Source organism: Trachypithecus francoisi, unplaced genomic scaffold, assembly GCF_009764315.1.
Source record: "Trachypithecus francoisi isolate TF-2019V2 unplaced genomic scaffold, Tfra_2.0 Lachesis_group5, whole genome shotgun sequence".
NCBI classification, from domain to species: Eukaryota; Metazoa; Chordata; class Mammalia; order Primates; family Cercopithecidae; genus Trachypithecus; species Trachypithecus francoisi.
Window position 1 is genome coordinate 107,233,166 of NW_022681470.1, and position 23,815 is coordinate 107,256,980.

General features: G+C 39.0%; 1 protein-coding gene across 4 annotated transcripts in view; it reads left to right on the plus strand.

The window, feature by feature from the left end:
* DENND2C (DENN domain containing 2C) overlaps positions 1-23,815 on the plus strand; it is an 86,769-nt gene that overhangs the window by 15,089 nt on the left and 47,865 nt on the right. The window contains exon 1 of one of the 4 annotated variants that reach the window (XM_033196975.1): positions 17,889-17,949. The exons of the other annotated variants lie outside the window; for them this stretch is intronic. The gene's annotated coding sequence lies outside the window, so the exon portion shown is untranslated. Of the gene's footprint in view, positions 1-17,888; positions 17,950-23,815 lie in introns of those variants that run through there. 4 annotated transcript variants of the gene reach the window in all.

The following is a 23,815-nucleotide window of genomic DNA, read 5'->3' on the forward strand; positions in this document are numbered from 1 at the left end:
AAATAGAACTTTTTTCCTTTTTGCTTCCTGGAATGTGGATATAATAGCTGGAGCTCCATGTGTGAACTATGAAGTGATCTTAAAGACAGAATCCATGTGTTGAGGGTGGCATAGCAGAATATAGGCACCTGGGGACTTGATGACATCTTAGACTGCCTACTCTTTTTTTTTTTTTTTTTAAGTGGCAGAGAAACAAACATCGGTATTGCTTAAACCACTTGTTATTTCCAGTTCCAGTTGTATGTACCAAAACTTAATCTTATGTAGTACCCCAAATAGGTGCTATGAAAATTAATTGTGATAATGTGATTGAAGTGATTGGCACATAGTATTTAACAAAATATATAATAAAGTGTAATCACTGTTCTTGCTGTTTTAATTCTCACAATGCTCTGTATGAAGTGGGTGTTCAATAAGTATTTGATGCCTCTTTAAAAAGTAAGCTATCTCTTTTTGAAACAAATGCTATGAAAGTGATTTATTTTTATTTTTATTTTTATTTTTTTTGATACAGAGTCTTGCTCTGTCGCCCGGGCTGGAGTGCAGTGGTGTGATCTCGGCTCACCGCAAGCTCCACTTCCCGGGTTCACGCCATTCCCCTGCCTCAGCCTCCTGAGTAGCTGGGACTACAGGTGCCCGCCACCACACCCGGCTAATTTTTTGTATTTTTAGTAGAGACAGGGTTTCACCATGTTAGCCAGAATGGTCTCGATCTCCTGACCTCGTGATCCACCCACCTCAGCCTCCCAAAGTGCTGGGATTACAGGCGTGAGCCACTGCGCCCAGCCCGTTTATTTTTTAAAATTAGAAAATACAGATAAACCAAAAGAAAAGTCAACCATAGTTATATCACCCAGAGATAATCATTGTTAGCTTTTTGGTGCATATCCATATTAACCATAAATTCTATTTGTTTATTCATACAGATTAAAGTTAATTTGTATTACACAACCTTTTATAACATTCTTTTACTTAATAGATCTTGAGCATGTTATAACTTCATTGTATTTCGGAGTATGGATTTACCATGGTACATTTAATCATCACCTACTGGAAATTTGTTCTCAGTTTTATAATATTCTAAATCTCCTCTTGTACATATATCTTTGTGAATTTGTCTACTTATTTCATTAGGGTAAATTATTGGAAGTGATATCTCTGCATCATCGTATGTGTTCATTTAAAAACATTTATTAGGGTTTTACTTAATATAGAAAAATATAACAAATACCACTTAAAAGGTCCATTATTCCACCATTCAGATCCTGTTTTAACGTTTAAAAACAACAAAAAACACAAAACGTGTAATCATTATAAAAAGTTATAAAATAAAAAGTAAATAACTTGTTTCCCCACCCCAGGTTCTCTCACTGGTACCATTGTTGACAATTTCTTGTGTAGCCACTGTAATTTAATAAGTGGGGATCAGAAAATTCAATCTTATAAAAATCTCGAGTCTTATTATAAGGATAATGAAAAAACAACATTTAAAAAATATGGTTTAATATTAATAGTATAAAAAGTACTGATGGGAGGCTGGGCACCGTGGCTCACACCTGTAATCCCAGCACTTTGGGAGGCTGAGGCAGGTGGATCGCTTGAGTTCAGGAGTTCAAGACCAGCCTGGGTAACATGATGAAACCTGATATCTACTAAAAAAATACCAAAATTAGCCGAGTGTGGTGGTGCACACCTGTAATCCCTGTAACTTGGGTGGCCGAAGCAAGAGGATCTCTTGAACCCAGGAGGCAGAGGCTGCAGTGAGCCAAGGTAGCACCACTATACTCCAGCCTGGTCAACAAAGTGAGACCCTGCCTCAAACAAAACAAAACAAAACAAAAAAGTACCAATGTGAAGTTAAAAAAACTTTATTGGTATAACTGATCATATACAATCAACCCTCTGTATCCATGGATTTTGCTCCTGTGGATACAACCCTCATGGATTGAAAAGATTCAGAAAAAATTGGATGGTTGCATCTGTACTGAACATGAATGGACTTTTTTTTGCTTGTCACTGTTCCCTGAACAATACAGTATAATAGTAATTTACATAGCATTTACATTGTGTTAGGTATTATAAGTAATCTCAAGATTATTTCAAGCATATGGGAGATAGAGCCAGGCATGGGGCCTGTAGTCCCAGCTACTTGGGAGGCTGAGGTGGAACAATCACTGGAGCCTGGAAGTTCAAGGCTGTAGTGCACCATGATTGTGTCTGTGAATAGCCACTATACTTCAGGTTGGGCAATGAGGAGACTCTGCCTCTTAAAAAAAAAAAAAAGTAAATGGAAGGATATAAGTTGTAAGTAGGTTTTATAATGCAAATTCAACACCATTTTATAAAAGAGACTTAAGCCTTTATGGGTTTTGGTATCTGAGGGAGGTCCTAGAACCAATCCCTACACATACCAAAGGATTACTGTACTGAATTGAGAAAGTTCAAATGGTCACAAAATGATTGCTTCCTAACTACTCGCCTCGTACAATTTGAGGAAGAGAACTATAGCCTGCCCATCCCCCATTTGAGAAAAGGAGGCTGGACAGAGAATAAGAGTCAATTGTGTAACATTCAAATTCATATTATTGCAGTGCGTGTGTGAGGGGAGGGCATGTATATAGATACATGTATAGCAGGTGTATAGATATATGTATATCCTTTTTAAAAAGTGTATTGAAAATTGTTTTTCCAATTGCTTTTGCCCCGCTTTTATTTTGGACATCTTTGCACGTCTGCATACAGATCTCTACCTCATCCTTTTTAATAGTTGCATAGTACTGAGTCAGGGTGCTGTGTTTGATTAAGTAGTTTGTGCATTACACGCAGCACCCAGCCAAGAAGCTGAAATCAAGCCCAAGGTTCACTTTCCAATTGGCTCTGTGCCAGGTGGCTCCCTCCTAGGATGCTTTCCTCACCTTGCCCTGACTCTGACAACCCTGCACCAGGCCATCTATCAGCCTGGATACCCTCCTCATTCTGCTGAAGCTCTAACATCCCATGCTGGCTACCCCTCTGTGGGAGTGCACTCCTTACCTTGTTTAGGCCCTGATACTTCCACGGTAGGCAGCCCTCCTACACAAATTCTCTCCTTACCTTGCTTGTTAGCATGAGGGAAGTATGCCTGCCTTACTTACTCTGCTTTGCCTAATTAGGGCCAAATTCTTCAGGAAGAAGAGTTGGTAATAACTTTTTTTTTTTCTTTGAGTCAAAATCTCACTCTGTCACCCAGGCTAGAGTGCAGTGGCGTGATCTCAGCTCTGCAACCTCTGCCTCTCGAGTTCAAGTCATTCTCCTGCCTCAGCCTCCCAAGTAGCTGGGATTATAGGCACACGCCACCATGCCCGACTAATTTTTGTATTTTTAGTAGAGATGAGTTTTACCATGTTGGCCAGACTGGTCTTGAACTCCTGACCTCAGGTGATCTGCCCACCTCGCCTCCCAAAGTGCTGGGATTACAGGCACTTTTTATTTTTATTTTTTATTTTTAGAGACAGTCTTGCTCCATTGCCCAGGCTGGAGTGCAGTGGCGCAATCATGGCTCACTGCAGCCTCCAGCTTCTGGGCTGAAGTAATCCACCTGCCTTAGCTTCCTGAGTATCTGGGACTACAGCACATGATTGATACTTGGCGTGTGTGTGTGTGTGTGTAGAGGGAAGGTCTCATTGTGTTGCCCAGGCTGCAGTTCAAACTCTTAGCCTCAAGTGATCCTCCTGCCTTGGCCTCCCAAAGTGTTGGGATTACTGGTGTAAGCCACCATGCCCAGCCCTTACTATTACTATGTTTGGTTGTTGGTTTTGTTTTGTTTTGAGACAGAGTCTTTAGTCTCCCAGTGTTGCCCAGGCTGGAGTGCAGTGGCGCGACCTCAACTCACTGCAACCTCCACCTCCCAGGTTCAAGCGATTCTCCTGCCTCAGCCTCCCAAGTACCCGAGACTACAGGCGGTTGCCACCACACCCAGCTAATGCCCTTACTGTGTTTTACATGGCATTGTGAGGGATATGAGATGTATTTAATAACCATGTTACTGCAGTTTTACTTTTGTTGCTCTTTTATTGTCAAATGAGATAAAATATGCAAAGAATATATAATTTTGGAATCTCTTTTGAAAATTTGAGAAATACATCTTCTGGCTTTTAAGCTTTAGAATGAAATAGAAAGTTACATCGTACAATTGTTATGAATGTGTATTTTTTAAGAAAGCCTGTTATGTCTGCAGTCTGAAATTCTTGAAAATTGCATCTCTCTTTTTTTTTAAGACTTTCACTCTTACTGCCCAGGTTGGCGTGCAATGGCGCGATCTCAGCCCACTGCAACCTCCACCTCCTGGGTTCAATTCTCCTGCCTCAGTCTCCTGAGTAGCTGGGATTACAGGCGTGCACCACCATGCCCGGCTAATTTTTTGTATTTTTAGTAGGAACAGGGTTTCACCATGTTAGCCAGGCTGGTCTCGAACTCCTCACCTCAGATGATCCGCCCACCTCGGCCTCCCAAAGTGCTGGGATTACAGGCATGAGCCACAGAGCCTGGCCAAAATTGCATCTTTTTATGTAACTCTGAATAAAAAAAGCAGGATACAATTATATATACACTATAATTGCATCTGTATAAAAATGTGCTTAAAAAACAGGAGATATACCGAAATATTCCAGTGACCATGTTGGAGATAGTAGACTTACAGGTATTTTTCTCCTGTTTTATCTGTTTTCAAAATTTCTAAAAAGTGGTAGTATTACTAGTAGTATTACTTTGTGACTTTTAAAACTTTTTTTATTGCTTCTTTTTAGCTTTTGGAAAATTTCTTCAACCTTTGAATACTTTAGTAATGATTTTGCTGCCTTTATTTTCCAATGTCTTGCTAAGAAGAGCTTACCAAGTTTGGATTTGTGGTTTAAAAACTAGGTTTTATTGGCTAGGCATGTTGGCTCATACTTTATAATACCAACACTTTGGAAAGCTGAGGCAGGAGGATTGAGCCCAAGAGTTCAAGACCAGCCCTGGCAAGACAACAAGACCCTGTCTCTATTAAAAAAAAAAAAAAAAAAATTAGCCAGATGTGGTGGGGTGCTCCTGTAGTCGCAGCTACTTGAGAGGCAGAGGCAGGAGAATTGCTTGAGCCCAGGGAGTTAAGGCTACAGTAAACTATGATCACACCATGCCTCTGGGCAACAGAGTAAGACCGGTTTCAAAAACAAAACAAAACAAAAACACTAGGAAAATACTAGGTTACATTAAAGTTGTTTTGAAGCAATTTGTATAACTGCAAAGTTCTAGTTTGGGACAGTTTTTTTTTTTTTTTTGAGACGGAGTCTCGCTCTGTCGCCCAGGCTGGAGTACAGTGGCGCGATCTCGGCTCACTGCAAGCTCCGCCTCCCGGGTTTACGCCGTTCTCCTGCCTCAGCCTCCCGAGTAACTGGGACTACATCCGCCCGCCACATCGCCTGGCTAGTTTTTTTGTATTTTTTTAGTAGAGACGGGGTTTCACCGTATTAGCCAGGATGGTCTCGATCTCCTGACCTCGTGATCCGCCCATCTCGGCCTCCCAAAGTGCTGGGATTATAGGCTTAAGCCACTGCACCCGGCCGGGACAGTTATTTTTTGCTTTGGAGGGGATTTTTAAAAGGATAATTAAGTGAAAAGTGCTGGGTGCAATGGCTCACACCTGTAATCCCAGCATTTTGGGAGGCCAAGGTGGGCGGATTACTTGAGGTCAAGAGTTTGAGATCAGCCTGGCCAACATGGTGAAACCCTGTCTCTACTAAAAATACAAAAATTAGCCAGGCGTGGTGGCAGGCGCCTGTAATCCCAGCTACTTGGGAGGCTGAGGCAGGAGAATCATTTGAACCTGGGAGGTGAATGTTGCAGTGAGCCAAGATCACGTCACTGCACTCCAGCCTGGGCAACACGAGCGAGGCTCTGTCTCAAAAAAAAAAAGGATAATTATGTGAAAAGAGACATTTTATTTAATTATATGGGCATTTAATAACATTGCATTAATATAATTAAATTCTAAAAGTTTAATGTTATTAAAGTTAGTTTTACATGTAATTTTCCACACTGTGGCATTTTGTAGAACTTCTGCTGAAATTTCTCATTTGACTGTTGTGCCTAAGCTGTCTTTGACATTTAGTTACATGTCAGCTCATTTTATCCACCAGATGGGAGTCAGATACCAGTCCCTGTGTCTATGTACTTCCCCAAATCTGGGCATATGCCTCAAGCACTTTGAGTGGTTATCTTGAGGTTTCAGTCCCTGGCTTGAGGTAGGCAAGAGGTACATCACTCTTTCCTTATAGGAGGCAGGGAAACACACCACTTAGTTTCTTTAAAGAAGTCCTCTCTGTTGTCCCTTGTAATCCTCACAATTTAAGAAATTGTAATTCTTCTCTTATACAGCCTTGAGAAGGGTAGTGAACTAATGTCAGCAGAGCCAGTTTTTGGCAACCTCACTTTCTAAGCCTTGCACTTTTCTTAGAATGTGGGGGTATTCGACTTCTATTGTTTTGGTTTTGGCCTTTGAGGCCCTGCTGAAACTTGGAGAACACAGGAAAAGTTTCATTTGACATCCTGTTGCATTAGTTTATATTATTGTTATGTCTACCAACTAACAAGTAATGTAATATATAGTGGTTTAGTGCACAAACTTTGGAGTAAAGCAGAACTAGGTTTGTGTTAGTTTGGGTAATTAACCAGTTCAGCTTCAGTTTACTCATTCACAAAATAATAAAACTTGCTACTATTGTAGGTAATATTAACTATCTGTTAGGGTTGTTGTAAGAATTAAATGGAGGCCAGGCGCGGTTGCTCACGCCTGTAATCCCAGCACTTTGGGAGGCCGAGGCGGGTGGATCACCTGAGGTCAGGAGTTTGAGACCAGCCTGGCCAACATGGTGAAACCCTGCCTCTATTAAAAATACAAAAATTAGCCAGGCATGGTGGAGGGCACCTGTAATCTCAGCTACTTGGGTGGCTGAGGCAGGAGAATTGCTGGAACCTGGGAAGCAGAGTTTGCAGTGAGCCAAGATGGCGCCATTGCACTTCAGCCCTGGCGACAACAGCGAGACTCTGTCTCAAAAAAAAAAGAATTAAATGTAGTAATGAAAGCAAGCAGATACATAGCATAGTGTCTGGCACAGTAAACACTTAATACATAATCATTATTTAAAATATATGCTAAACAGGTCAGGCATGGTGGCTCACATCTGTAATCTCAGCACTTTGGGAGGCTGAGGCAGTCGGTTCACTTGAGGTCAGGAGTTACAGACCAGCCTGGCCAACATGGCAAAACCCTGACTCTACTAAAAATACAAAAATTAGCCAGATGTGGCAGTGCATTCCTTTCACAAACATTACCTAATAGTATAAATAAGTGATTTAGAAGCTAACTAAACAGCTTGAGAAACCAGAAGAATATTAGAGAGTACTGTCACCAGGCTGTACAATAGTGGATTATTGAACCTGAGAGGCAGAGGTTGCAGTGAGTGGAGATCACCCACCCAGCCTGGGTGACAGAGCAAGACTCTGTCTAAAAAAAAAAATCACATTATACTCCATAAACGTATACAATTTGAATTGGTTAATTAAAAATAAAAAAGAAATAGTTCTTCCTTCTTCTGAGTAAACAAAGGAAAGGATTGTTTACATTTTATATTCATACAACTTTTGGCCACCTGGTTATTTTAGCAGACCCCTGAATATTCTCTCTCTCTCTTTTTTTTTTCTTGAGACAGAATCTCGCTCTGTTGCCCAGGCTGGAGTTCAATGGTGTAATCTCGGCCCACTGCAACCTCTGTGCCTCCTGGGTTCAAACAGTTCACCTGCTTCAGCCCCCTGAGTAGCTGGGATTATAGGCATGCGCCACCACATCTAGCTAATTTTTGTATTTTTAGTAGAGACAGGGTTTCACCATGTTGGCCAAGCTGGTCTCAAACTCCCGACCTCAGGTGATCCTCCCACCTCAGCCTCCCAAAGTGCTGGGATTAGAGGCGTGAGCTACCGTGCCCTCCCTAAATAATCTCTATTTACCTAGGTGAAATGGTGAACATTAAAGCTAATGCATGTGTAAGTTAGAATACCTTATTATGGACTCATGATCTCCCAGAGGTGCACAAGAATGGTATGTTAGGATGTGAAAAAAACATTAGAAATGCTACTTGTATTCATTTTCATCTAGAAATAAATTAAGCCTTACTAAATATTTAATACACAGTTTGACACTGGTGCTTTCTCTGGATCAGACTTTATATAAGCAATGATCCCCAGGGGAAGAGTAGGCATTCCCTCAAACAAAACGGAGTTGGCGGTGACATCCTCACTTGTTTGTTCACTTTTAGCTGTTGTAACATATAGCAGTTCATATGTGTCCAAGTAGGTGGATTTGCAGATTATATCTTAAATAATAGAATCATTATAATCCTTTGAAAATGAGAAGTGTCACAGTCATGAAAATATATCACATACTAGTTTTCTGATACATTATGGAAAAGTATTTTTTAAAGTTGCCAATCTTAAAATAAGTCACACCATTTTCCTTTTCCAAAGAAAAGTGTTCTAAAATTGTTGATTTTCTGTAATGATAAGTGGTTGTCAGCAAAAAATTCTCTTAAACATGGTCAGTGTGTTCCTACAAGGTAAACATGATGTTTTAACAATGAATAAGAGGCTGGGCGAGGTGGCTCACGCCTGTAATCCCAGCACTTTGGGAGGCTGAGGTGGGCAGGTCACGAGGTCAGGAGATCGAGACCATCCTGGCTAACACGGTGAAACCCCGTCTCTACTAAAAATCCAAAAAAATTAGCCGAGTGTGGTGGTGGCCGCCTGTAGTCCCAGCTACTCGGGAGGCTGAGGTGGGAGAATGACGTGAACCCGGGAGGAGGAGCTTGCAGTGAGCTGAGAATGCACTGCTGCACTCCAGCCTGGCAGACAGAGCAAAACTCCGTCTCAAAAACAAAAAAACAAAAAAGCAATGAATGAGAAATTGTTTTTCTAAAGAAACATGATTTGCAGACAGAATTTGATATTTGGTAATATATCAGTTACTACTTAATGTTGCCCAAAACAAACAAAGAATGTATTATCTTTAAAGCTCTCCTATCTACACACTTAGATTTTGAATCAGTTCGTTAGAGATTTTTAAATGTTCAGTTAGTTTGGAAGTACAGATGATAAACATTAGAGAAGATGAAAACTTAGTCAAATTTCAACAAAAATCCATGCTTAATTTAAGGTGAATAGAATTGACAAATAAGTATTCTGATTCGGTCAGTGAAGCTCTTCTTCTTTCATTGTCTCCATGTATTTGTGGTGAGTTGCCTTTTTCTATTACTGTGGCATTTTGTATTAGTTTGCTAGGGCTGCCATGACCAAATACCGCAGATTGAGTGGTTCAAACACTAGAGATTGATATTCTCACAAGTCTGGAGGCTGTAGAAATCTAACATCAAGGTGCCGACAGGGTAAGTTTCTTGTGAGACCTGTTTGCTTGGCTGGTAGATAGCAGTCTTCTCCCTGTGTCTTCACATGGTCTCTCCTCTGAATCTGTCTGTGTCTAAATTTCCTCTTTTTTCTTTTTTTTTCTTTTTTCTTTTTTTTTGAGAGCGGAGTCTCGCTGTGTCGCCCAGGCTGGAGTGCAGTGGCGTGATCTCGGCTTACTGCAAGCTCCGCCTCCCGGGTTCCCGCCATTCTCCCGCCTCAGCCTCCGAGTAGCTGGGACTACAGGCGCCCGCCACCGCGCCCGGCTAGTTTTTTGTATTTTTAGTAGAGACGGGGTTTCACCGTGTTAGCCAGGAGGGTCTCGATCTCCTGACCTCGTGATCCACCCGCCTCGGCCTCCCAAAGTGCTGGGATTACAGGCTTGAGCCACCGCGCCCGGCCTTCCTCTTTTTTTCTAAGAACGCCAGTCATTGGATTAGGGCCCACCCTAGTGACCTCATTTTAACTTAACTACCTTTCAAGAGATCTGATCTCCAAATCCAGTCATATTCTGAGGTGCTGGGGGTTAGGACTTCAACATATGAATTTTCAGGGGACACGGTTCAGTCTGTAACACCCTTAGAACCAAGTATTGAAATAAACTGAGTTTTAGACTGAATCTTTGAATCACTGTATCAAAACCACGTTTCATCACATTGCTCTTACTCAAAATATTTGTAGTTAAACTTCAGTGAGAATGAAATGGTTACTATACCCTCCTTTTACATATTTAATTTTTACTAATTTAAACTAGCAGGATGATTTTTAAAATCTCCTACCTTTAAATTTTTAGTTTCAGTATGCTTTATAATGTACATGATGTTATAGTTTTATGTTTATAATTTATAAATAACTATAAATCGTTTTCTTCATTGGAGACCCCTAACTTAGATATTGCCCCTTCTCAAAATGTCTTTCTATCCTGAAGGTAGTGTGTTATGTGCTATTAAATTATGCTTTTCAAATTGTAACAATGTATATGACCTTAGAAAGCCATCTAAACTTGCTAAGCCTCAGTTTCCTCATCTAGAAAATGAAGATGTCTTCCTCTAAGGATTGTTACGAGGATTGAATGAGATTATGTGTATAGTGCTTGGCAAATTGTAAATATACAAAAAACATTCTTATTGTGGTGTGAATTATTTAAATAAGTTATTTTGGTGTTACTCATATTCTTAAACTATTCTAAGAAGCTTCCGATTCTACAAATGGGGCGGCTTCAAATCACTGGAGGCATTTAAAGTAACAGGCACTGCAAATTTTTCGTCAGCCTTTTCCTTTTAAGCATTCTTATACTTAGGATTTTGTCATTCATTCAACAAATATTTACTGAAGGATTACCGTATAATGCATACTCTTCTGGGTGCTGGGGATACAGTAGTAAAAAAGCTTACATTCCAGTGAGGGAGAGAAGTAAATAAGCAAATAAGTAACACAATTTCAGAGAGTGTGGACATAGAAAATCGTGTTGGAAAAGGAGCTTTATTTTAGATAGAATGAACAGGGAAGGTGAAAATTGACTAGAAATAGAAAATGAGAGAGGAAGAAGTGATAGTGGCCTGGTTTAGTGTGTTACCAGTACAGATGATAAGTGGTGGGAGTTCGATTTGTTTTAAAGGTGGAGCTAACAGGAATTACCATTGGGTTTGTTATGGAGATAACACCTAGGGTCATGTAGCTGTGGCAAACAAACCCTCCAGTAGTACCCATTACAATCAGTAAACAGCAAAGAAAAGGAATTGTAGTCATTTGGAAGGTTTTATGAATAGTGCAGATAACCAACCATGTAACATAATCATGAAGTTAGCATTATTCTAAGTCTTTGTTATTCTAAGTCTTTGGCTTATGCGTCAAAATTCTGAATATAATCTGCATTATATCAGCTATCATTTTTCATTCTTTCATTTTGAAAAACCTGAAAAAATTTCCGTGACAAATATCTCAACAGACTTGATAGAACTGTTAGAGGATTAAATTTACTTTTTAAAGAATCATATGTATTTCTTGATTTGCCAATAGGTAATGGCTTGAGAAATTTATATTATGTGTTGTAAGCAATATTAGAACTTTATTTAAAGTTTCTTTGTTATTTTGGGAACCATTTTTAGTTACTTACAAGGCTGCTTCCTCTGATAGGAGTGAGATAAAAGGCTGGTATCCTGTATGTGCTTGCTTTGAAGATTTGTTATTCAAGGAACAGTCAACAAGATGATAGAGGTTTGAAAAGTAGAAGCCTGTTTGACACTTTTTCCTCTATTAGCCTGGTCCTTTATTATTTGTTTTAAAATATCTTTAGCCACATTTAATGAAGAATCTTGTGCAAGATATATTCCTGTGGGCTTTATTAAAAATGTATTGAGGCTTTCAATTAAATAATGTGTTAATGTAATAGAAAATTGAAAAAAGCAAATAATGTGAATAGTGCAAGTTCCCACCCAACTTCCTGAGCAGAATTTATGTTGTTCATTGTTTTTCCCTGACACAAGCCTGAGCATCCTCTGCTATAACAAGTTCAGGAGTGACAATCTGAGATTGAGGTTTACTTTAGGTCTTCTAAGACAGCATTGTGGAAGCATTTGCTTGTCACTATTCATGCTACCTCCCCTTCAGTCTTATCCCTGACTTTCGTCTTTTTCTAAGTGTCTCCAGCAAGAATGAGTGTTAAGAGTCTTGAGGTCATGGAAAAGATGTACACAGGTATTTGCTGTAAGGCAAATTCAGAATTGGAAAAGTATAACAATATGCAAATAGGTGTAATAGAAGCACACAGAAGGAGTGATTAACTCTGGGGAGAGGACTAAGGAAGCTTTCACGGAAAAACTTTCAACTGATCTTGAAAGTACATGCTGTATTCAGAGAGAAATTTATAGTACCTGTCATTTATTGAGCAGTTACTATATTCCAGTCACTGTCTTACACATTTTAGTTACTTTATCTCGTATGTAATCCTCACAACCTTACAAAATAAATATCTGTATCTGTTGTGCCAAAGGATGTTAAGACATGTATTCGTTACTTAACCTCTTGGTGCCTTGTTGTCTTATCTGTTAAATGAGATTTACAGTAGTATCTACCTCATGGGGTCGTTACAAGAATTAGGTGAGTTAATATGGATAAAGTTAGTAGAGCTATGCCTGGCTCATATTAAGTACTCAGTAAGTATTATCTGTAAACATTGTGATCATTCTACAAATAAGAAAACAAGCTTAGAAGGGTTAAGTAATTTGACTAATGATATACAACCAAGAACCAAAGCTGTTGGTATTTAAACTCTGTAACTCAAACATTCTAACTTTGGACTGCTAATAGTTCCAGACTATTTGGCATTATTGGAAAATATGTAGCTGGTGAGTAAGGCAAGTGGCAAGGGTCAAAGCTCGAATTAGAGGGTAAAAGACCTTATATGTCATATTTAGGGGTAGAGACTTTATCTTATCTCTTGCACACCATGAAATATTTACCTGTTTAATTTTATTGGCCGGGCGCGGTGACTCACGCCTATAATCCCAGCACTTTGGGAGGCCGAGGCAGACGGATCACTTGAGGCCAGGAGTTTGCGACCATCCTGCCCAACATGGTGAAACCCCTCTCTACCAAAAATACAAAAATTAGCCGGGTGTGGTGGCATGTGCCTGTAATCCCAGCTACTTGGGACGCTAAGGTAGGAGAACCACTTGAACCGGGAGGCAGAGGTTGCAGTGAGCCTAGATTGTGCCACTTCACTCCTGCCAAGGTAACAGAGCAAGACTCTATCTCAAAAATAAATAAATAAAAATATATTATATATATATACACACATATATATAATTTATACCAGAAACTAGTTTAGTGACAAAATTATGATCATATTTTTGTATGCATCATAAAAATACAAGTTTTGTGTACCTGTGACTTTTTAAAATAGGTTTAAAACTATACAGTTGGCTTTTCCCAATCGTTTCATAAATATTTGTTGGCTATTGTATTAGTCCATTGTGCGTTGCTATAAAGATTTACCTGAGGCTAGGTAATTTATAAAGAAAAGAGGTTTATTTGGCTTATGGTTCTTCAGGCTGGACAAGAAGCATGGCACTAGGATCTGCTTCTGGTGAGGCCTCAGGAAGCTTACAATCATGGTGGAAAGTGAAGGGGGAGGAGGCGTGTCACATGGCAAGAGAGGGAGCAAGAGAGATGAGAGGACGTGCCAGGCTCTTTCAAATAACCAGCTCTTATATTAACTAATAGAGCAAAAACTCACTTGTTACCTTAGGGAGTGCATTTAGCCATTCATGAGGGATCCATCCCTGTGACACAAACACCTCCCACTCAACCCCACTTCCAACATTGGAGATCAGATTTCAGCATGAGATTTGGAGGGGACAAATATCCAAACTCTATCAGCTATATATATTTGTTTTGCCATTATGTTAGTATTGCCTCTAATTGCTGGGTTCAAAGTGATTTTTTTTTTCTTTTTTCTTTCTTTCTTTCTTTTTTTTTTTTTGAGAAAGGGTCTCTCTATGTTGCCCAGGCTGGTCTCTTGGGCTCAAGCAGTTCTCTCACCTTGGCCTCCAACAGGTGCTGGGATTACAGGCATGAGCCTCCATGCCTGGCCAAAGTGATTTATTCTGTTCACCTAGGAATGGCTTTCCTACCTTCAGAGAATCTTCTTATCTCTTTCCTGCTCTCTAAAAAAGAGATTTTAGGAAGTTTTTTTTTTTAAGGAAGCCAAACATAAAAGGAACATATTCTTTCTTCAGAATTTCTGTGCATTCTCAACCTAATTATAGCAATCAGTAAGCAACAAATTGAGACACAGTACAGAGGCACTCAAAACTATTAAATAGCTTTAATAAAAAATCAAAGGCTATTATTAAAATATCTGCATGTGTTTTACTCTTTAACAGCAGTTGCTTATTATGTTAAAATTGTGTTAAGTTTGTGTTAAATTGTCATAAAACAAAAAAAATTTATGTTTTTCTGTATTTTTCCAGAGACTGACTTTGTTCTGTGTTGATATGTAAAAAAAAGCCTTCGGGTTTCTGAACAGTTTCAGTGCATGAAGTTGATCTAGCTATGGACTATTTTCTTTAAAGGTTGGTGTTGTCACATCTTTTCTCTGAACTCCTGCTTAGCACTGAAGTGGACCTTAATATCTCTAGAACAGATGCTTTCCACAATTTTCTGACCATGCCTCACCATGGTCACACACACATGCACACACACACATCCCTGAAACAAACATTTCTGAAGCAATACATGCAGTGTACTCTAATGTATTCTATTCTACACTATTTTGTTTCATTGATTATTTTAAGACTTCCATTTAGGATGTAGAAGGATGTAAAAAGACCTTTGCTCTGATAGTAACAAGAACGTTCCAGACAAAATAAAAATCATATATTTCTGTGGGACTTGTGACTAGCAGTGGATGCACATAAACTTTCATGAACTGATTTTCAAAGTAAAAATAGCCCCTCATAAATGAGCAGAGAGCCACAGGAACTTTTACACCTGGGACAAGCACATGATCTGGATTCAAGTAGCTCTGACATAGATGGTAAGACTTTATGCAATCAGACAAGCCTTAGTTAATGGTGTAAATTGTTGAAATTGAAATGTAGGTTGGAATCTGGAAGAATCTCAAATGGAGAAACAAACCACTTAGCCCAGGAATTATCTGCTGTGTCCTCTTTGTCCCAACTTTTGCTAAAAAAGTAGCATTGAAGGAGGACAGGAGAGATACAAAAAGTTGTGTAGTCCCACATATTACGCAGTAATGCCCTGCCAGAGTTGATTACAGAGGTGAACCAAAACTATGTGAAACTGCAGCCACGCCCTTTCCAGCTTAATATTGATAGGATTAAAAAAGCAGTGGTGGCCAGGTGGTTCATGCCTGTAATTTCAGCATTTCAGATTGCTTGAACTGGGAGGCCAAGGTTGCGGTGAGCTGAGATCACTCTATTGCACTCCAGCCTGGGCAACAAGAGCAAAACTCCATCTCGAAAAAAATTAATATAATGGATGAAGAGATGGAGTATTTCAAAATACAAATGAGAATATAAAGAAAAAAAAAGAACCAAATAGAAAATTAAGAGCTGATAAATATAATAGCTGAAATAAAAATTTTTTTTTTTTTTTGAGATGGAGTCTCGCTTCTGTTGCCCAGGCTAGAGTGCAATGGAGCAATCTCATCTCACTGCAACCTCTACCTCGCGGGTTCAAGCAATTCTCCTGCCTCAGCCTCCCAAGTAGCTGGGATTACAGGTACCCACCACCATGCCTGGCTAATTTTTTGTAGTTTTAGTAGAGGCGGGGTTTCACCATGTTGGCCAGTCTGGTCTCAAACTCCTGACCTCGTGATCTTCCCACCTCGGCCTCCCAAAGTGCTGAGATTACAAGTGTGAGCCACCACGCCTGACCAAATGGCTACATCATCTAGCAATCATATGTTAAATTTTGTAAGAAACTGTTTTCCAAAGCGGTTGCACCATGTTACACTAGCAATATTTGAGAGTTCCAGGTGCTCCAGTCTTTTGTATTGTCATTCTTTTAAATTTTATCCATTCTAGTGGGTGTGTAATTTTAGAATCTTGTGTTTTAATTTGCATGTTCTTGGTGACTAAGGATGGTGTGCATCTTTTCATGTGCTTTATTGGCTACTCATAAATCTTTTGTAAAGTGTTCAAATCTTACTCATATTTTAGTTGTGTTGTTTGACTTTTTTAGTGTAATAATTGTTTACATATTCTGGATTTAAGTCCTCATCAGATATATGTATTGCAGATATTTTTTCCCAGTTTGTGGCTTGCCATTTATTTATTTATTTATTGCCAATTAAGTCAAGTTGATTGATAGTGATATTCAAGTCTTTTATATATTTACTGCTTTTCTGCCTATATATTCTTTCTTTTCTTTTTTTTTTTTCTTTTCTTTTCTTTTCTTTTCTTTTCTTTTTTTTTTTTTTGAGACAAGGTCTTCTTGCTCTGTTGCTCAGGCTGGAGTGCAGTAGAGTAATCATCGCTCACTACATCCTTGACTTCCCAGGCTCAAGCGATCCTCCCACCTCAGCCTCCCAGGTAGCTGGGATTACAGATGCATGACACCATGCCCGCCTAATTTTTTTTTAATTTTGTAGAGATGGGGTTTACTATGTTGCCAGGGCTGGTCTCAGATTCCTGGGCTCAAACGATCCTCCCACCTGGGCCGCCCAAAGTGCTGGGATTACAGGTGTGAGCCACCGCACCCAGCTCCATTTCATTTTTATCTTAAGTGAGCAGAAGGTTTTAATTTTGATGAAGTCCAGTGTATCCATTCCTTTTCTTCATGGTTAATGTGTTTTGTGTCCTAAGACATCTTTTCCTTCCTCAAAGTCATGACGTTTTTTTCTTCTAGGAAGTTTGTGGTTTTAGCTCTTAGTAGTTAGGTTTATGATCTATTTCAACTTAAATTTTGTAAATGTTATGGGTAAATGTTGAGGTTCATTTTTTTTTCCCAGATAGATACCTATTTGTTCCAATGCCATTTATTGAAAAGATTATTCTTTCCCCAGCTTTGTGGAAATCAATTGACTATATAAATGTGGGTTCATTTCTGAACTCTGCTCTTCTGCTGATTCTTTTGTCTGTCCCATCAACTAACATACATTGTTGAGATTACTGCAGTTTATAATAAGTCTTAAAATCAGGTAGCGTATGCCCTCCAGCTTTATTCTTTTTGAAAATTATTTAGGCTATTCTAGATTCTTTGCCTTTCCTTATAAACTTGAAAATCAACTTGTCAATTTCTACCACAAAGCCTGCTGTGATTTTGTTGAATCTATAGATTCAATAGTCTAGGGATTGTGTTGAATCTATAGAACAATTTTGAGATAATTTTTTATTGTAACAAAGTTGAATATTCCTAGCCAGGCCCAGTGGCTCACATCTGTAATTCTAGCACTTTGGGAGGCCGAGGCAGGCAGATCACTTGAGGCCAGAAGTTCAAGACCAGTCTGGGCAACATGGCAAAACCACATTTTAGTCTCGTCTACAAATATAAAAATTAGCCAGATGTGGTGGCACACATCTGCAGTCTTGGGAGGCTGAAGCAGAAGAATTGCTTGAACCTGAGAGGTTGAGGCTGCAGTGAGCCGAGATCGCACCACTGCACTCCAACCTGGGCAGCAGAGCAAGACTCTGTCTCAAAAAAAAAAAAAAAAAAAAATTGAATATTCCAGTACATTAATGTATAATATCTGTCTATGTAGTTATTCTTTATTTTTTACTCCACATTAGCTTGTGGTTTTCAGTGTACACATCTTGAATCCCTAAGTATTTCTTTTTCTTTTCTTCTGTTTTTTTTTGTTTTTGTTTTTGTTTCAGACAAGATCTTGCTTTGCTGCCCAGGCTGGAGTATAGTAGCATGATCTTGGCTCACTATAGCCTCCGCCTCCTGGGTTCAAGCGATTCTTGTGCCTCAGCCTCCTGAGTAGCTGGGACTACAGGTGTGCACCACACCCAGGTAAGTTGTTTTTTTTTGGATTTTTTTTTTTTGTTTTAGTAAAGACAGGGTTTCACCATGTTGCCCAGGCTGGTCTCGAACTCCTGACCTCAAGTGGTCTGCCTGCCTTGACCTCCCAAAGTGCTGGGATTACAGGTGTGAGCCACCACACCCGGCCACTGTTTGTTTCATGTTTTTATGCTGTTGTACATGTTATTTTAAATTTCATTTTCCAATTGTTTATTCTTAGTGTGTAGAGGCACAATTAATTCTTCTATGCTGACCATGTATTCTGAGACCTTGCTAAATTCTCTTATGAATTCTTATATCTTGTAATACAGATTTCTTAGGAATTTCTACATTTACAATCATATTGTTTGCAGGAAAAAAAAAAAGCTTCTTTTACAATCTCTGTGCCTTTTACTTAGTTTTTCTTGCCTTATTCATTATGTTTTTGTTGTTGTTGTTGTTGCTGTTGAGATAGGGTTTCACTCTGTCACCCAGGCTGGAGTGGTGAGATCTGCTCACTGCAGCTTCAACCTCCCAGACTCAAGTAGTCCTCCCCCATTCCCACCTTAGTCTCCTGAGTAATTGCGACTACAGGCCCGCACCACCATGCCTGGCTAATTTTTGTATTTTTTGTAGAGACTGGATTCACCACTTTGCCCACGATGGTCTTGAACTGCTGAGCTCAAGCCATCTGTCCTCCTTGGCCTCCCAAAGTGTTAGGATTACAGGCATGAGCCACTGCACCTGGCCTTTGTAAACTTCTTTTACAATGTTGAATAAAAGTGGTAAGAGGAGACATCCTTGCCTTTTTCCCATACTTAAGGAAAAAGTATTTAGTCTTTACCACTTATTGTGATATCAGCAGTGGGTTTTTTTATTTATAGATATTTTATCAGGTTGTAGAAATTCTGTTCTGTTTCCGATTTGCTGAAAGTGTAAATTTTTTCAAACGCTTTTTCTTCATCTATTAAGATAATTTATTATTATTATTACTATTATTTTTGAGATGGAGTCTCACTTTGTCGCCCAGGCTGGAGTGCAGTGGCACATTCTCGGCTCACTGCAAGCTCTGCCTCCTGAGTTCACGCCATTCTCCTGCCTCAGCCTCCCGAGTAGCTAGGACTACAGGCGCCTGCCACCACGCCCGGCTAAGTTTTTGTACTTTTTAGTAGAGACAGTGTTTCACTGTGTTAGCCAGGATGGTCTCGATCTCCTGACCTTGTGATCCGCCCACCTCGGCCTCCCAGAGTGCTGGGATTACAGGCGTGAGCCACCTCGCTCTGCCTATTAAGATAATTACATAGTTTTCTTTATCCCATAAACATGGTTACTTTTAATGTTAAAGCAACCTTGCATTCTGGTATCCTTTCTGTATATTTATTTATGGGTTTGATTTGCATATATATATATAAAATTATTATTTTTTTTTGAGATGAAGTCTTTCTCTGTCACCCAGGTTGGAGTGCAGAGGCGTGATCTTGGCTCACTGCAACCTCCACCTCCTGGGTTCAAGTAATCCTCCCACCTCAGTCTTTCAAGAAACTGGGATTATAGGTGCACGCCAGTATGCCCGGCTACTTTTTGTGTTTTTAGTAGAGACTAGTTTCGCCATGTTCCCTAGGCTGGTCTCGAACTCCTAACCTCAAGTGATCGGCCTTCCCTGGCCTCCCAAAGTGTTGGGATTACAGGTGTGAGCAACCGCGCCCAATGGATTTGCTAATATTTTAGAGGGACTTTTGCATTTATGTTCATGAGTTATATTATTCTGTATTTTTCTTTATAAGTTTTTTGCCCAGTTACCTAGTAGGGTAATGCTGGTCTCATAGAATGAGTTGAAATGGTTTCTACTTCCTCTGTTTTCTGAGTTTGTATATGATTGGTATTATTTCTTTTTCTTCTCCTATTTTTTGTATTAAGAGACGGTCTTGCTCTGTCACCCATGCTGGAATGCAGTGGTGCAGTCATAACCCACTGCAGCCTCAGACTCTTTTTTTGTTCACTTTGCCTAGAGGTCTGTCAATTTACTAATGTTTTTAAAGAAACAGTTTTTTGTTTCATTGATTTTTATCCTATGTTCATCTATTTCATTAATACTCACTTTTTATTTTCCTCCACTTTCTTTGGGTTTACGCTTTTTTTCTTCTTAAGGGAGAACTTTAAATAATTGATCCTTTTGAAGATATTATTAGGTGTAATGATGACACTCAAATTTCAGTACAGGATGTAGAAGACTGTGATGTTGAAAAGGTTGGTACATTTTGTGCAGGATTAGCAATGGGACCATTTAAACAAATGTTAAGGTAGAGCACCTAACCTAGAGAGAAATTTAAATTGAAACTTTATGAGGTAAAATGTATTCCAGTTTTTTTTGGATGGAGTCTCACTCTGTCGCCCAGGCTGGAGTGCAGTGGCACGATCTCGGCTCACTGCAACCTCCGCCTCCCAGGTTCAAGCGATTCTCGTACCTCAGCCTACCCAGTAGCTGGGATTACAGGAGCATGACACTTCGCCTGGCTAATTTTTGTATTTTTAGTAGAGGTAGGGTTTGCCAGGCTGGTGTTCAACTCCTAACTTCAGGTGATCCGCCTGACTCGGCCTCCCGAAGTGCTGGGATTACAGGCTTCAGCCACCATGCCCGGCCGTGTTCCAGTTTCAAATATCAAGAAGTAGTATCCTCACTTAGTGTTTTTAAACTTTTTTATTTTATAAGATTTATTTCCAAATAATTTGGGATTTTCCAGATATCTTTTTGTTACTGATTTCTCTTTCAGTTCCATTTTGGGCTAGAAAACATTCTCAGTATGATGTCAGTCTTTTAAAATTTATTGAGTCTTGTTTTATGGCCCAACATATGGTCTATTGGTGAATGTTTCATGTACACTTGAGAAGAGTATGTATTTTTGGTGGCACGTGCCTATAGTCCCAGCTACTCAGGAGACTGAGGCAGGAGAATCGCTCGAACCCAGGAGGCTGAGGTTGCAATGAGCCGAGATCACGCTAGTGCACTCTAGCCTGGGCAACAGAGTGAGACTCTGTCTCAAAAAAAAAAAAAAAAAAAAAGAAAAGAAAGAAAAGAGTATGTATTTGTATTTTATGTTTGTTGAGTAAAGCATTCTAAAATGTCAAGTTGATTGATAGTGATATTCAAAGATTTTATATATTTACTGATTTTCTGTCTATATGTTTTATCAACTACTGTTGAAAAGTTATGAAATCCCCAACTAAAATTGTGGATTTGTCCATTTGGCTTTTTAGTTTTGATATTTTCTTGCTTCTTACATTTTTGAAACTCTTACTAGGTGCATGACCATTTAGAATTGTTAGGTATTCTTGATGAATTGCCTCCATTATCTTTTTGTAATGTCCCTCTTTTATCACTGCTGTTATTTCTTGCTCAGGAGTCTACCTTGTCTGATATTACTATAGACAATCCAGCTTTCTTATGATAGTGTTTACTGTTTGTGTCTCTTTAACAAATCTGTCTCTTTGTATTCAAAGTGCATTTTTTTATGAACAGCATAGAGTTAGGTCTTGCTTTTTAAATTAAGTTTGATAATCTTTGCCTTGTGCTTGGAGCTTAACCTATTTGTATACAATATAATTATTGATATAGTCAGATTTAAGTGTACCATCTTGCTATTCATTTTCTGTTTATCCCATGTGGGTTTTTTATTATTGTTGTTACCATTCTTAGGGTTCCCCCTCCAACTCGTCTGCTTTTTTGGCATCAATTTTTTTTTTTTTTTTTTTTTTTTTTTTTTTTTTTGAGACGGAGTCTTGCTCTGTCGCCCGGTCTGGAGTGCAGTGGCCAGATCTCAGCTCACTGCAAGCTCCGCCTCCCGGGTTTACGCCATTCTCCTGCCTCAGCCTCCCGAGTAGCTGGGACCACAGGCGCCCGCCACCTCGCCCGGCTAGTTTTTCAATTTTTGTTTAGAATTCCATTTAATCTTTTTTTGTTGACTTCTTAGCTATTCTTTTTTTTCTTTGTAGTTTCATTAGGGTTTATAACACAACTTTAACCCATCATTTAAAAATTATATATAAAGTACCACTTCATATCATATGTAAAGTGATTTCTTTTTTCTTTTTTTTGTCTTTTTTTAAAAATATTTATTTATTTATTTATTTGAGCTAGGGTTTTACTCTGTTGCCCAAGCTGGAGCACAGTGGCGCGATCTTGGCTCACTGCAACCTCACTCGCTTCAAGCGATTCTAATGCTTCATCCTCCTGAGTAGCTGGGATTGCAGGCATGTGCCACCACGCCTGGCCAATTTCTGTGTTTTTAGTAGAGACGGGGCTTCACCATGTTGGCCAGGCTGATTTTGAACTCCTGACCTCAAGTGATCCACCTGCCTCTGCCTTCCAAAGCGCTGGGATTGCAGGTGTGAGACACTGCGTTGGCGTGAAGTGATTTTTAATTCAGTTCCATTGTGGGTTAGAGAAACTTACAACACCATACACAATTTTCCATTCCTACCTTTATGCCCTGGTCTTACATTTATTTCCACATTGTTGTAAATTTCACAATGCATTATCATGTTTACTTTAGTCAAGTCATCTTTTAAAGAGATTAACAAGAAAAAATATGCCTTTTATATTTATCCACAAGTACCATGTTTTGTTCTCCTCATTCCTTTTTTAGATGCAGATATCTATCTGGTATCATTTTTTCTTCAACTTGAAGAACTTTAACATTTTTACGTGATGCTGCATACGAGTTAAACGTGCTGATATTTGCATTTAAAATGGGCACTAAATATAGATAAATGTAAAATTTCTGCTAATAGCATAATTTTCTTTTTTTACTTAAAACAGTGTTAAATAGAAAATAAAAAAACACCACAAGTTGAAAGCAAGGCTACAGAAGAAAAGAAAAAGCTTTATGTGTACCTTTAAAGGCACTTTTACTGCCTTTTGAACAGGGACCCCACATTTTCAATTTATACTTGGACTCATGAATTATGTCACTGGCTCTGAATGCAGGTCTGCTGTTGACAAATTTTTACAGCTTAGTTTAACTGAAAGCATTTTTATTTCGCCTTCATTTTGAAGATTGTGTCTAGAATTCTCGATTTGCAGTTGTTGGGTTTTTTCCAGCACTTTAAAATTTTTCCTTGTTTTCTGGCTTACCTTGTTTCCCCTCTATATATATATTTTCTCTGACTTCTTAAGAATTTTCTTTTTATCACTGGTTTTTAGCAACTTGATTATGGTTTGCCTGGTGGCTTTCTTTGTGTTTATCCTGTTTGGGGTTTGTTGAGCCTCTTGGATCTTTGGGTTTAGAGTTTTCATCAAATTTAGAAAATTTTCATCTGTTTTTACTTGAAATATTTGTTTTCTGTCCCCACTCCCGACCCCTTCATTTCTGCGACTCCAGTTATATGTAGGGTAAAGCAAAACCACTTGATGTTGTCCCAGTGAAGCTCTGTTTTTCATCTTTGTTTTAGCTTTTTTTCTTCACTTTGTGCTTCAGGCGTTTTTAAAAACAGTTTCTATTGCTACTTATTCAACTTTATTGGTCATTCCTTCTAAAATAACTAAAATCTGCTCTTCAACCCATCCAGTGAATTTTTCATTTCAGATAGTATATTTTTAAGCTCCAGAAGTTTTATTTGTTGTCTTTTTTTATATCTTCCATTACTCTACTTATGTTCATGTTTTCCTTCAAATTTATGAGAATATTTATAATAGCTAAATTGAAGTCCCTGTCTGCCAATTCCATCATGTCTGTTGTTTTGGATCTATTTCTTTTATTTTGTATTATTTTGGTTCTACTTCTTTTTTTTTTTTTTTAGACAGAGTCTTGCTATGTCGCCGAAGCTGGAGTGCAGTGATGCAATCTCGGATCACTGCAAGCTCTGCCTCCCGGGTTCTGGC